The sequence below is a fragment of the Saimiri boliviensis genome, chromosome 7 (genome assembly GCF_048565385.1).
Source record: "Saimiri boliviensis isolate mSaiBol1 chromosome 7, mSaiBol1.pri, whole genome shotgun sequence".
In the NCBI taxonomy this organism is placed as follows: domain Eukaryota; kingdom Metazoa; phylum Chordata; class Mammalia; order Primates; family Cebidae; genus Saimiri; species Saimiri boliviensis.
The window spans coordinates 108,414,865-108,427,758 of NC_133455.1; the positions used below are offsets into that span (position 1 = coordinate 108,414,865).

The 12,894-nt window shown below is 38.5% G+C and overlaps 1 long non-coding RNA gene across 1 annotated transcript; it reads left to right on the forward strand.

Moving 5' to 3' along the window:
* The first annotated feature begins 728 nt into the window (after positions 1-728).
* Positions 729-4,529, forward strand: LOC141585181 (uncharacterized). Its single transcript, XR_012518569.1, has 3 exons — positions 729-923; positions 2,869-3,166; positions 4,338-4,529. It is a non-coding gene; the product is annotated as an uncharacterized LOC141585181 (long non-coding RNA).
* Positions 4,530-12,894: the final 8,365 nt, after the last annotated feature.

A 12,894-nucleotide genomic window follows, 5' to 3' on the forward strand; every position in this document is an offset into this window, starting at 1 on the left:
TACATTTCTTACTTCCAATTAATATAAATCCTTTATGGGTGTTATGTGTGTAACAACACATACTTTCAATAGGTTGCGATGAAGATCAAAATGGGGAATATATTTAATACATCTGACACAGGCCTGATCCACAATAAATATTTGATGATTCTCCTACTTTTTACCCTCTCTTTGCTTTTACTCAATTACAACAAATAAAAGATATAGAATAATACTAGCCAGCTGATAAGGAGAAGCCACTCAGTTCTCTACCCCTGACTACCTGTGTCCTTGGGCAAGTACTGATCTTCTCTGGCCATAAGATTCCTAAGATAAAGCAAGGATTTGGACTAGATGATGTCTGATTTCTTTTCTATCTCCAATAGCAAAAGAGACTAAGTATTTGAGATTGGTCTTTGGGGTGTCATTCTGATTCCATTCAGTCTGAGATTCAATTATTCTGCTCAATTGATCTTTCTTAATAAATAAAATCAAATAACTTAGACAAATGTTCAGGTTAACAAGGCAGCAAATTAGCAATACGTAACAGATTTTCTCTTAACTTCCTATTAAAGCACCCATGAGGACATACAAAAGATAAAAACTGGCATCAGTACTGTAAACTAAAGATAAGAAGATAAGTCAAAGTTCAGGGGGACTTTCCACTAATCGCATCAATAATGGATAGGGATTGAGAAATATAATCCTGGGTGGCACAAACCCTACCCTTTGAACCAGAACAGCAACAACCCCAAAGCAAGAGGAAGACTTTGACTCTTTACCACTGACTGTCAACTTCAGGACAAGGGGTTGTCCTGACTGGAAAAATAGGTGCCATCCCTCACTGAAATAGAGTTATCGTCTGAGCAAGCCAACATCATCGCCTCTCTTCTTTCTCCATCAGCAGTTCTATTTCTGTATCCATTTAGAGTCTACCATTCCCAGTAAGCAACTCATCTTGAAGTAGAATAACAGTGGGTCAACGGTGTAGTGAGTACTAAGTAGGGGTGGGGACAAGATGAATACTGAAAACCGTGTGTGATGAGTGTTAAGCAGCAGAGGGGAGGAGTGTTATCTTTCATGTACTGCAATTTCATACCAATTGCATTTCAATCATTGTCAGAAATCGCAACTTTTCCAGCAGATGTGTACTGTGCCCATAATGTATCTATCATATAGAGGACCTTTGACCCTGCTTGGTTAGAGCTAGCAAGGAAAAACTGTTAGTCCCAGAGTGGACAATCAGAGACTCAAAGACCACATCATTCACTCTGTCTATTCGTAACCCAATACTGGACCTTTGAAATTATTCTGCAATATTCAGAGAATGAGATATTTATACTGAAGACTCAAGGAAGAGCTTATTTTTTTAACTATTGCTATGAAGACAAATAGATCAATGCTTTATTTATGGAACAATTTCTTCAAGGTTTTCCTAAATATTCTCAGGCTCTTTTACTGTTTGGTGGCCATTTCCTAGTTGATTCCACTCACATGGGATGTTTTGATCACAGCTTTTCACAAAAATTCACCACAATACTGTATTAACTAGTGTAACTATATCACCCTTAATGGTTCTGTCAACTGGCATATAGTAGATATAATCCGTCAACTCTACAGTTGAATGCAGTCTTAATTTGAAAGTAAAAACCAAGTGGAAATCCCTGTTGTGTTCAATAATGCATTAGACACAATACAGACTGTTACCAGGAGGATTTGGTTCTGCTTTCTCTTCAATGAGTCATGTTAAAAGAATGACTGCAATATTCCGAACTTTTATATTATTGCAATCAAACTGGTGCTGGAGAGGTTTAGAGTCTGAATATTTCCTTATAAAATAACAACCTGAATAAATAAAAAGCAATTCACACCTTTGCTACTTTTCACTTTACCATTAGGGTAGCAGATAGCTATGTTTTAGATCCTTTATTTTTCCTCCTAAACTTACCTATATAATTTGACATATATTATATTTCAGAAATATGTTAATACTTAACAGATTTCTCCCTTTTCATACTTTTAGTGGCTTTCCTACAGGAATCCAGGGGCAGCAGCAGCAGAAGCAGTGGTGGTAGTCATAGCTAACACTTGTTGGGACACTTGTCATATGTCACATATTATGCAGAGCATTTTACTTACATTTTCTCACACAATCTTGATGATCATTCTAGCAAAAAGACATGTAATTACCTTTATTCTACAAATAAAGAGTAAATATCAGGCATCTGGAAAGTGTTGTTTCAGAAATAAAATCTGCAAGAGTGAAAAGGTATTCACTCATAGAATGTTGTAAGAAATTAAGTTTCATGTATAGCCAAGAGAGTTTCTACCTTAATTAAAATTGACAAGTATTTATTGCATGCACACATGGCAGTTTTCTAGGCAATTAGGAAGACAACGATGAACAAAACATGTAACACCATCATGTGACTTACTTTCTCCAGTCCATAAATGAACAAATGAACAGGTGATGGTTTCTATGAAAAAATAAAACATGATAAAAGGTTTGACAGTGACAGTAAATGATCAAGCATGTAGAGGGTGTGAAAATGATGCCCAAGGATGATCTATCTGAAGAGATAGCTTTTAGGCAGAGAACTCAATGCAGAAAATAAGTGAGATGTGAAAAACTGGGGAAAAGATTTCCAGATAGAATAAACAGCAGTGGCAAAGATCCTTGGATGAAAACAAAGTTGGTAAGTTCAAGAAAGAGAAAGAGGGTAGTGAGGCTGGATTAAAAACGGCAAGGGAAAGAGTGAAGAAAGTTTAGAGATGTCATCATCTCTGTAAGGGATTTGAGTTATGATAAATGCTTTGGGTTTCATTCAAAAATGAAAAATGTGAGAAGCTTGAGAGGTGTTCCAAATGTTTGCTCTCTTCTTCTCCTAGACACCTAGCCAGGCCACACTTCATGGCATACATTGCAGCTCAATGTGGTCATGACTGAGAACCAGCCTGTGGAGTGTGAGTGGAAGTGATATGCAATACTTCCAGGACTGGACAATAAAAATTATCCACCCATGCATCTCTGTGTCATTCCTCCTTTCTTGCCTTTGGAAATGGAACTGTGGATGATAGCCTTCAAATCCATATGCTGAAGATGGCAGAGTCACCATCACCTGGAAACCTAATGACCACACTGAGAAAAGCCTGAACAACAACCAGTGGACTCACCCAAAACTCTTACGTGAGAGAGAATTAACTTCCATTTTGTTGAGGCATAACACACTTGGGTCTATGTATGACCACACCTAGTCTACCATAAGGATATATGGTATCCATTCTGCCCTTTGCTATTGCAATAGAACCCTTAATTTTCAGCTTAGCACATGACTACGTGGAATAAAGATTACATTTTTAAGCCTCCCTTGCAGTTAAGCATGGTAGCACAACTAATCTTTGGCTAATATGTTATGAGTGGATGTGATATCTACATTCCCAAAAGGGCACAGCCTCCTCTTTTCCACTTCTCACTGGCCTGAAAGCAGATGCGGTGATGTCAAGTCACTTTGAACCACGTAGACAAGTAAAATACACTATGCCTAATAAAAAAATAAGATGGGGTAACTTGGGTCCTTGACCTGTGGAGGCATCATTAACTTCACTATCTTGTTAAACCTGCAGCTATTTGGAGTTTTTATTTCAATAGTTACCTATATGCTGAATAATCTAGAAGTCATCAGGAGGCTTTAAGCAGGTGGAACATAATTCACCACAGTCTGGATTATGTGTTAAAACTCTGGCTGCTGGGTGGAGAATAAGGTGTGGGGGTAAGTGTGCCTGAGTAAGATCAGAAAAACCAGTTAAAATGTTATTGCAGTAATCTAGGTAACAGATGATGGAGCAAGCTAAGGGGGAAAGAAGTGGTAGGATTCAGAGTTTTTGGAAGGTGGTTCCAATGGTATCTAATATAGGCTTGAGGTAAGGTGGTTGTCAGAAAGAGTAGAGAAAATGACTCCATAGTTTCTAGCTTAAGCAATTGGGCAAATGGGCCACTAACTGAGATGGAGAAAACTGGGAAAGAAGTAAGTTTGAGGAAGAAAATCAAAAGGTTTTGTTTTTTTAGCTAGTCATTCAAGTGAAGATAGCAAGTGATATTCTATGGAATCTAGAAATTTCCAGCTTGGAGTTTGGGAAAAATGTTAGACAAGAAACAAATGTTTGAGAAAATCACTAAAAAATGTATAATACAATGTACTAGCATAATCTCAAAAGGCCCCATTTTTGGCAAGAATCCAGATACAATAGAGGCAATATCATGTTGGATTGGCCAAACATAACATTGCATATTTTTCTAATTGGCAACATATGACTTAATACTTACATGGTGTTCTTGTCTATTTATAATTGCCATGTAGAACAACAATTGGTATCCAGTTCTGGGTCCTTCTAAACGACATGATCTTAAGAGACAGAACAGAATTATGGGCATGATACACAAGAAGACCTTGGTAAGTTATCTTCTTCTTATGTTTTTAATCACATTAACTATAGAAGCATTTCTGTCTATGTTGTACTATTTGTCTTTCAAAGGACTAGGAAAGGCTTCATCACTGGGCACTATTCTTGCTGAAGAATAGAAGGAAATGGCATTTGCACTTCCAAAGGCACAGAATAAAAGAGATACCTCTGGCTGGGTGTGGTGGCTCATGCCTGTAATCCTAGCACTTTGGGAGACTAAGGCGGACAGATCAAGGTCAAGAGATCAAGACCATCCTGGCCAACATGGTGAAACCCCATCTCTACTAAAAAATACAAAAATTAGCTGGGTGTGGTGGTGCGTGCCTGTAGTCCCAGATACGCAGGAAGCTGAGGCAGGAGAATCGCCTGAACCCAGGAGGCGGAGGTTGCAGTGAGCCAGGATAGTGCCACTGCACTCCAGCCTAGCAACAGAGTGAGACTCCATCTCAAAAAAAAAAAGAAAGAAAGAAAGGGAGATATCTCCCACCCTCTTTGTGGATATTTATTCTCTGGGTAATTATTGCCAAATTTTCCTGTTTGGTATTAGCCTCACCATTAGCATCTAGGAAGCAATTGAATTAATGCTTTCCTAAGGCTCTAAGAAAGGCTCACATAAAGTCCACATGCATAATGGGATTAACTATCTAGACTGAATGACTTTCCCAGTTAACGAAAGTACAGTTTACAAGTGTCAGCTCAATATTTTTGAAGTGGGAAGACTTCCTTGCCTCTTGTACCTGCTGGTGGCTCCAGGTGTTCCTTGACTGTGGCTGCATAATTCTAATCTCTCTCTCTGCCTTTACATGGCCCTCTCTTCATCTCTGTGTCTTTTTAAAGGACACTTGACATTGAACGTAAGATCCACCTAGATAATCTAGGATGGTCTCATCTCAAGATCCTTAATTAATTACATCTACAAAGACTAGTTTTCCAAATAAGGGCATGTTCAGTTTCCAGAGATTAGAACTTGAACATATATTTTGGGAGGCTGCCAATCAACCCACTGCAGTCTCAAATCTTGTTAGTCACTAGAATCACCCAGATAACTTGATAAAGTCCAGATTCTCAGGTCCCATCTTTAGCCATTTGAATTCCACAGACCTGGTTTATGTGCATTGTTTTTTATGGTGGATGAGAACTAAATCTGAGTTCAAAAAAGAAAATCGTTAGGTGATTCTAATGGTTATTGTCCCCCATCCTTTCAAGATCTTAATTTGGAAAATGTCATTGTTATCTGTCATATCATCAATACAGTATCATATCAAGAATGGCAAAATGGTATGGGGGAAATTCCGGGCTTGGAAATCAGCCAGGGCTGAGCCTGAAATTTGACTCTGTCTGTGCTGTTATTTAAATTCTCTGAGCTTCCATTTTCTCACCTGTAGAATGGAAATCTTTGTAGTGTTACTGTGAAGATAATGAGATAACATGCAACTCCCCAAAACATGCTCAGTGATCAATTAAGTGGAAACTATTATTAACAAAAGGAGGATCTGGCAGCTTATGTTAATCCATGTAGTTATAATACAATCATCCAAACTGACTCATTAATCATATGTCATGATTTGCTTAATTTTAATATACAAAAAGAATAGTATTTATAAATTAAAATAATGGGAGAATATAATGGAAAATGTTACCTCTTTGTCTATTACAGTGATGATTTTTCAACTTCCATATAGTTTCCAGTATGTTCAATTGATTCAGTGACTTCACCCAAACCCCTCCTACAGACTAAATTCTGTCTCCCCCAAGTTCATATATTGAAGGTCACAAGGGTGAGATCCCAATCTAATAAGACAGTGACTTTATAAAAAGAGAAAGAGAGAGATCTTAAGCAATCTCTCTCTGCCATGTGAGGACACAGTGAAACGGTGGCTATCTGCAAACCAAAAAGAGACCCCTCAATGTTGAACTTCCAGCTTCCAGAACTATGAGCAATGTACATCATTTAAGCAACTCAGTTTGTGGTATTTTGTTATTGCAGCCCTAGCAGACTAATACAACCCCCTGTCTAGCCTATATCCCTTTTTAGCATGATCCTTAGAAAATATGTCCTCATTGTTGTGATGAACATTCCTCAGGCCTGCTACTTCTCCTTAATTCTGACAGATGGGATAAAGAAAAGTTATGTGTTACATGGAGACAAAACAGAGAGTGTTTCCTATTAATTTGTAAGAAGCCAGCTCATCAAGCACAAACTATCATCATTATAGACTTCTCTAGTGGGATTATCAGACCCATAGTTTCTCTTAATTCAGGGTATTTTTCCTTGAGTAACTTTTTTCCTCTTTCTGTCAGTAAATTCTTTGGCCACCTAGGTGAATTGATTGCTTTGATATTCACCATTGCTTCCAGAATGGCTGGAGAATCTATCAATTCATAACTGCAAAAGCTTACCATTCCTTAACTCCCACTCCTCTTCGTGTAAACTTTTGATCCAAACTAGTACACTGATGTCCGATGACCAGGATGACTATTTCACTTTCTTGTATTTTTGCATTTCATTCCTTCTACCTCACATGCCCTACCAGCATAGTCGCCCACATCCAATCAAGACAACAGTTCCTACTTTACCTCCTACCTGCTTTGAGAAGGCTTTGCTGACCACTCCAGGAAATGACTCACTCAGTCCATGGTAGTGTCACACTACTCTCAGGACTTTGCACAGGATAAATGTTCATAAATATTAATACTTTTTGGGCTAAATACATTTGTCTATGTAAAGAACCCTTGAACTTTTAAGGCATTTCTTGTCTGTATCAGCCATTTGAAATGAATCATGAATCTTCTGAAGATAACCCATATGTATATTTGTGTTATTTACATTTTTTTATTGTGATTTCACTTTCTATTTGTAGTGTGAACTACATTGAGAGATCCTTGAATACTATCTCTCATGAATGAGATTTGGAGCCAGATAAGAAGACAGGTTCCAACCTAGACTTCCCTGCTGCTAAAGTTACACTGTTTGGTAAGTCACCTCACAACCAATTTTATTAGTAAGTGGAAATCATAATCCCTACCCCACAGGGCATGGTGGCTCACACCTGTAGTGCCAACTACTTGACACCTAGGAAGGAAGATCTCTTGAGTTCAGGAGTTTGATGGACAATATAGTGAGACTCTATCTCTAAAACAAAAAAAACCATAATATGTATCTCACAGGGTTTATGTCAGGATACAATGATACACTGTAAAGTGTCTAGCACAGTATCTGCCTTATGATAAATTCTCAATATATGGGAGATTTATTCTTATGTCCCAGTACTCCCAACACTTTCATAGGTTAAATATTTTTAATTGTTAATTTAAATACATATATTTCTGTATAAAGATAAAAAGGGAGAAATGATATCATATTTAAATGTCTTTATAAGGCCTCTTCTAACTCAAGATGTCCTGATGCCATAAACTTTAAATGGTATCAGAACACACAGCACAGAAGGCAGAGCAGTGTTGAACAATAATGCTCTTTAAAGTAGTTGCTGCATTTCCCACATTTCTTTCTTTGTTCAGAAAATGGCTCAATAAGCCCACTAAATGATTTGGAATTCATCCAGGTCTTGTGAGCCCATTGTTTGCAATTTTCTAATTGTCACTTTACAGTCACATTGGACCCAAAGGATACAGTCTGAAAATTTATTGAATAAGGAATTTTCCAGTTACGGAGCAGAATCCTAATAATTCAGAGACATCTCACTCCTGTAGATGTCCCAGAAAAAGGTTACTGTGAACGTCATTGACTGTCAAAATCTTCCAATTATAGACTACTTACTAGTTACCTTTTTTTTTTTTTTGAAGATAGCAAAAAGCAGTCGTATACACAAATTAATATTTAATTTGGATGATCTTTACCCAAAAATGAAGCTTATAGAAATTTGTGCTCTTGGTTTATATTAGAATTTTATACTCCTTTGGTTCTCCTTTCCCTATACTGATTCCATGCCTGAGGAGTTAAAACCTTTGTGGAACAGAGACATGGAGTGGTGTCACTGTTTGCAGCACAGAGAGACGCAAAGAGAGAGGGATTTCAGGAACACCAAAATCCCTGTTTCTTCCAAATGTAGCCTTTCCTGGTTTTTACTTAACCTGGAGTTTCTACTTCTGGAATTATATTGATAGAAATATTAATTTTTATGCACTGGTTTTCTAGAAAACCATGTACACACATACAAAGGCACATAGTAAAAAATTTTTTAAAACATATGGAGGTATATAAGGCCTGCAAAGTAGTCCCGAAAAGGAGAAGAAAGTCAAAATTTTTAATTCTGTTTGACTCTCTTGCTGAGAATATAAATTAGTACAATCACTACAGAGAATAGTTTGGAGATTCCTGAGAAAAACTAAAAATAGAACTACCATACGATCCAACGATTCCACTGCTGGGTATATACCCAAGATAAACAACAACAACAACAACAAAAAGTATATCAAAGAGATATCTCCATTATCATGTTTGTTACAGCACTGTTCAGAATGGCCAAGATTTAGAAGTAACTTAAGTGTCCATTGACAGACAAATGGATTTAAAAAGTGTGGTACATATACACAATGGATTACTATTCAGTCATAAAAAAGAATGAGATTCAGGTATCTGCAACATGATGGATGAAACTGAAGGTCATTATGTTAAGTGAAATAAGCCAGGCACAGAAAGACAAACATCTCATTTTCTCACTTATTTGTGGGATCTAGAAATCAGAACAATTTAGCCCATGGACATAAAGAGTAGAAGGATGGTTACCAGAGGCCAGGAAGGGTAGTGAGAGGGTGGGGAGAGCTGGGGATGGTTAATGGGTACAAAAAATTAGTTAGAATGAATGAATAAGGACTAGTATTTTATAGCACCAGGTGACTATCGTCAATAATAATTTAATTGTACATTTTAAAATAATCAAGAGTATCATTGAATTGTTTGTAACACAAAGGATAAATGCTTGAGGATGAATACTTCATTTTTCATGATGTAGTTATCATGCACAGCATGCCTATGTTAAAATATCTCATGTACCCAATAAATATATACATCTACTATTACATATCCACAAAAATTAAAAAGTAGAATTTTTAAAAAATTCTATTTGAAAATTTTGTCTTGTGAGAAAACATTTTAAATGGTCCATTTTCAAGGCATGCCAAATCTGAGTACTGGCAGCCTGCGGATGTAACAAACCGCATGGCTCATGCACCTGGAAGGTCACAATAAACTAACAGAATGCAGAGGAGGGGTCATCCCATTATAGGAAAGAAAGTTTCGCTCTTGGGAAATTAAAATTTAAGCAGGAAAGCGAACTGGGGTATGACCTTTTATTATCCCTAGGGGGATAATAAAACTTAGGTGATGTCCGGGAAGATTGTAACCCCATAGTACTCAACCAGTGAGGAACTAGAAGAGGGACTTGCATGCTACGAGGTAAATTACCTGCTCTAACTGCACCAGGTGTGCCTGCCTACCAAACACCCTATCTTGCAAGACTGCCATTAAAAGTCTTGCTTCCACTGTTCTTCGTGTCTCCAAGTCCATTCTTTGGGTTTAGATGGGTAAATGTGTGTTTCTCAGTCTGGTGCAGCCCTGAGTAAAAACCAAAATCTTTTATGCCTAAAATCTTAAAAAAAAAAAAAAAAAAATTTTAAAGCATGAGTCTATATTTTGGTATGTTCATAGTATGCAGTCATTCTTAGGAACATCTGTGACTTTACAAAACCTCCCCAATCTCTTCCTTTCACTCCTATGCCCACTATCTATTCAGCTCTGCGTTTCCTGTCAGAATTTTTAAAACTCTGTTCTCTCTGATCTCCTAGACTCCACTTTCTTTCATTTTCCTTCAGGGCTAAACTGTGATAAAAGATGGATACTCTGCTCTGCTTAGCAACCGTGAAAGCTCTCTGTTGCTGTGGGAGAAAATCTCAGCTCCTTTGAGTGGCCTTCTGGCCCCTTGTGCAAAGTCCTCACAGACTCATCACCTTTTCCCCAGGCACACTGCACTTTTAACTACACACTCTGTCTTCCCATTCCCTGAACAGGTCTCAAACACAGAAGCATTCTACAAATATCTTCTAGCCCTTTTATATGTTCTCTGGATGTCCTCCTCCTCTTCTGCCTGGTCGAAGCATCCAAATCCTTCCTGGCCTCACCCAGTTACCACACAGATACCACAGGCAGCATCAGGTTATGTCTTAGACCCTGATGATTTCAGAGCCCCATGCTCTTCCACCCACAAAGCTACCCCATCATGGGACCGTTCAATACAAATTATGACTGAAGCTAGAGGCAAACAGAAGCCCAAGTCCTACCTGGCTCAGGTTTATCTGCACCCTACCCAGTCCAGTTGAGCATGACCACCTCTGCCCACAAGGTGCCCTGCACACCACCATCATCAGCATTGGTCTTCTAAATTTCTCAAAAAGGCCCAAGGCTAGGAGGCCAGACTCAAATTTAGCATTCTCAGACTTCCTGAAGTTCCACACAGGAATTTTAAGGACCCACCACCACCCGACATTTCCTTCACACTGGTCCGACCCAGTACTGTGAGCATAGACACAAGGATATCTCAGCCTGCATGTCCAAACTCAAGCTGTATCACCACCACCACCACCTCCTCCAGGCACCATCCCTTGGAAGATGGGACTATTTGGGCAAAAAATTCCAGAGTTGTAGATATCTAGAGTATGGTAGAAGGGAGAGCACGGGATGCAGGTGGCCACATCTCTGTGGTCCCAAGGCTCCTTGAATTATGGAAAGAGGTATAGCCATTTGCACCCGGATCTTCGGACAAAAGCAGGGGGAGGAGATAGGAGTTGGGGGAGTGAGGACAGCATCCAAGGACAGGGGCTTCTCTTGTCCTGATTTAAGACTATCATGCAGCGATGTGCCTTCACGTAAAAACAACTAAAGACAAGTCTCACTCTGTGAACTGTTTGTCTCTAAAACAGTGGATTTCAACCAGGGGTGGTTTTGTTCTCTGTATGATACTTGGCAATGCCTGGAAATATTTTGAGTTGTCATGATTTGAGAAGATTGGGAGTTTCTACTGTCATCCAGCTGGTAGAGACCAAGGGCACTGCTGAAACTCCTACAGCGCATAAGACAGTTTGATCACAACAATAATGTAATATTAGTTTGATGTATTACTTCTAATAGCAAAAACCACAATTACTTTTGCATCAACCTAATAATAATGGAAAACATTTTCTAAAATGTTAAAGGCTAACCTAAAAATTAATTTTTACATTGGTTATATATGATATTGTTGTCAAACAGATCTTCTTGTTTAATTGCATTTTAGGTTTGGGGGTACATGTGAAGAACGTGCAAGATTGTTGCATAGGTACACACATGGCAGTGTGATTTGTTGTCTTCCTCCCCTTCACCTGTATCTGGCATTTCTCCCCATGCTATCTCTCCCCATTTCCCCCCAATGGACCCCAGTGTGTAGTGCTCCCCTCCCTGTGTCCATATGTTCTCATTGTTCAACACCTGCCTATGAGTGAGAATACGTGGTGTGTCAAACAGATCGTAAAGCAATGGTTCACGTCACTTGACTGCATAGATTTAATCACACACACACACGCAAGTGCACATGTGCATGCACACATCCAGCTTATAAACTAAAGTTCAAATTTCTAAGCTTGACATTCGATATTCATCTGGAGCCTACCCTATCGATTTAATCTTTCTCTATGATCTCCTTATGCAACCCAAAGCATGTGTCTATGTTACTGCCAGACTTAAATATTTTAGAATGCCATACGGCTATCTCCCATATTTTCCCTATCAATCTTTGGCATACTCACTCCCATCTCTGATAGTGAATTTGAGTCTTCAGCTGGACCTTCTAATGTAAAATGTTCAAATTCAGAAACTGACTACACTTAAACAGAATTACCCAATAGTATACATAAAGGCTGTACCACTAAGATAATAATAACTAGCTCTTGGGATTTGAAGGATAAGAAAATGATACCATATATAAATCCCTATGAAGATGTTACCATTATGATGTCCCTACCTCATAGTAGCACTCAATAAAATGTCTCTTTCTCTCCTATAATTAAAAAGGCATTCCAAGTAGGAAAATAGCTTTTATAAATAAAATAAGGCTACTTACTGTAAAATAATAATAATAATGATAATGTAGCACAATAGAAACTTATTTCTCACTCACATGAAATCCAAAACAGATGTTCCTGCTTGGTGGCAAGAGTGGAAGGTAGGCTGTGTGGGTGAAGGAAGACTGCTCCATAGCTTCATGCAGAGCCGTAGGCTGGGACTTTCCACCACCTTCCACATGTGGCTTCCATGATCATCTGGTGTGTCAACATCCAGTGGGCAGATGGGAAAAGAGAAAGCAAAGGGTATGTGCCACCACTTCTTAACCACTTGGCCAAGGCATGATACGCATCAGCTCAGCTCATATTCCACAGACAAGAACTAGTTACATAGTCCTACCT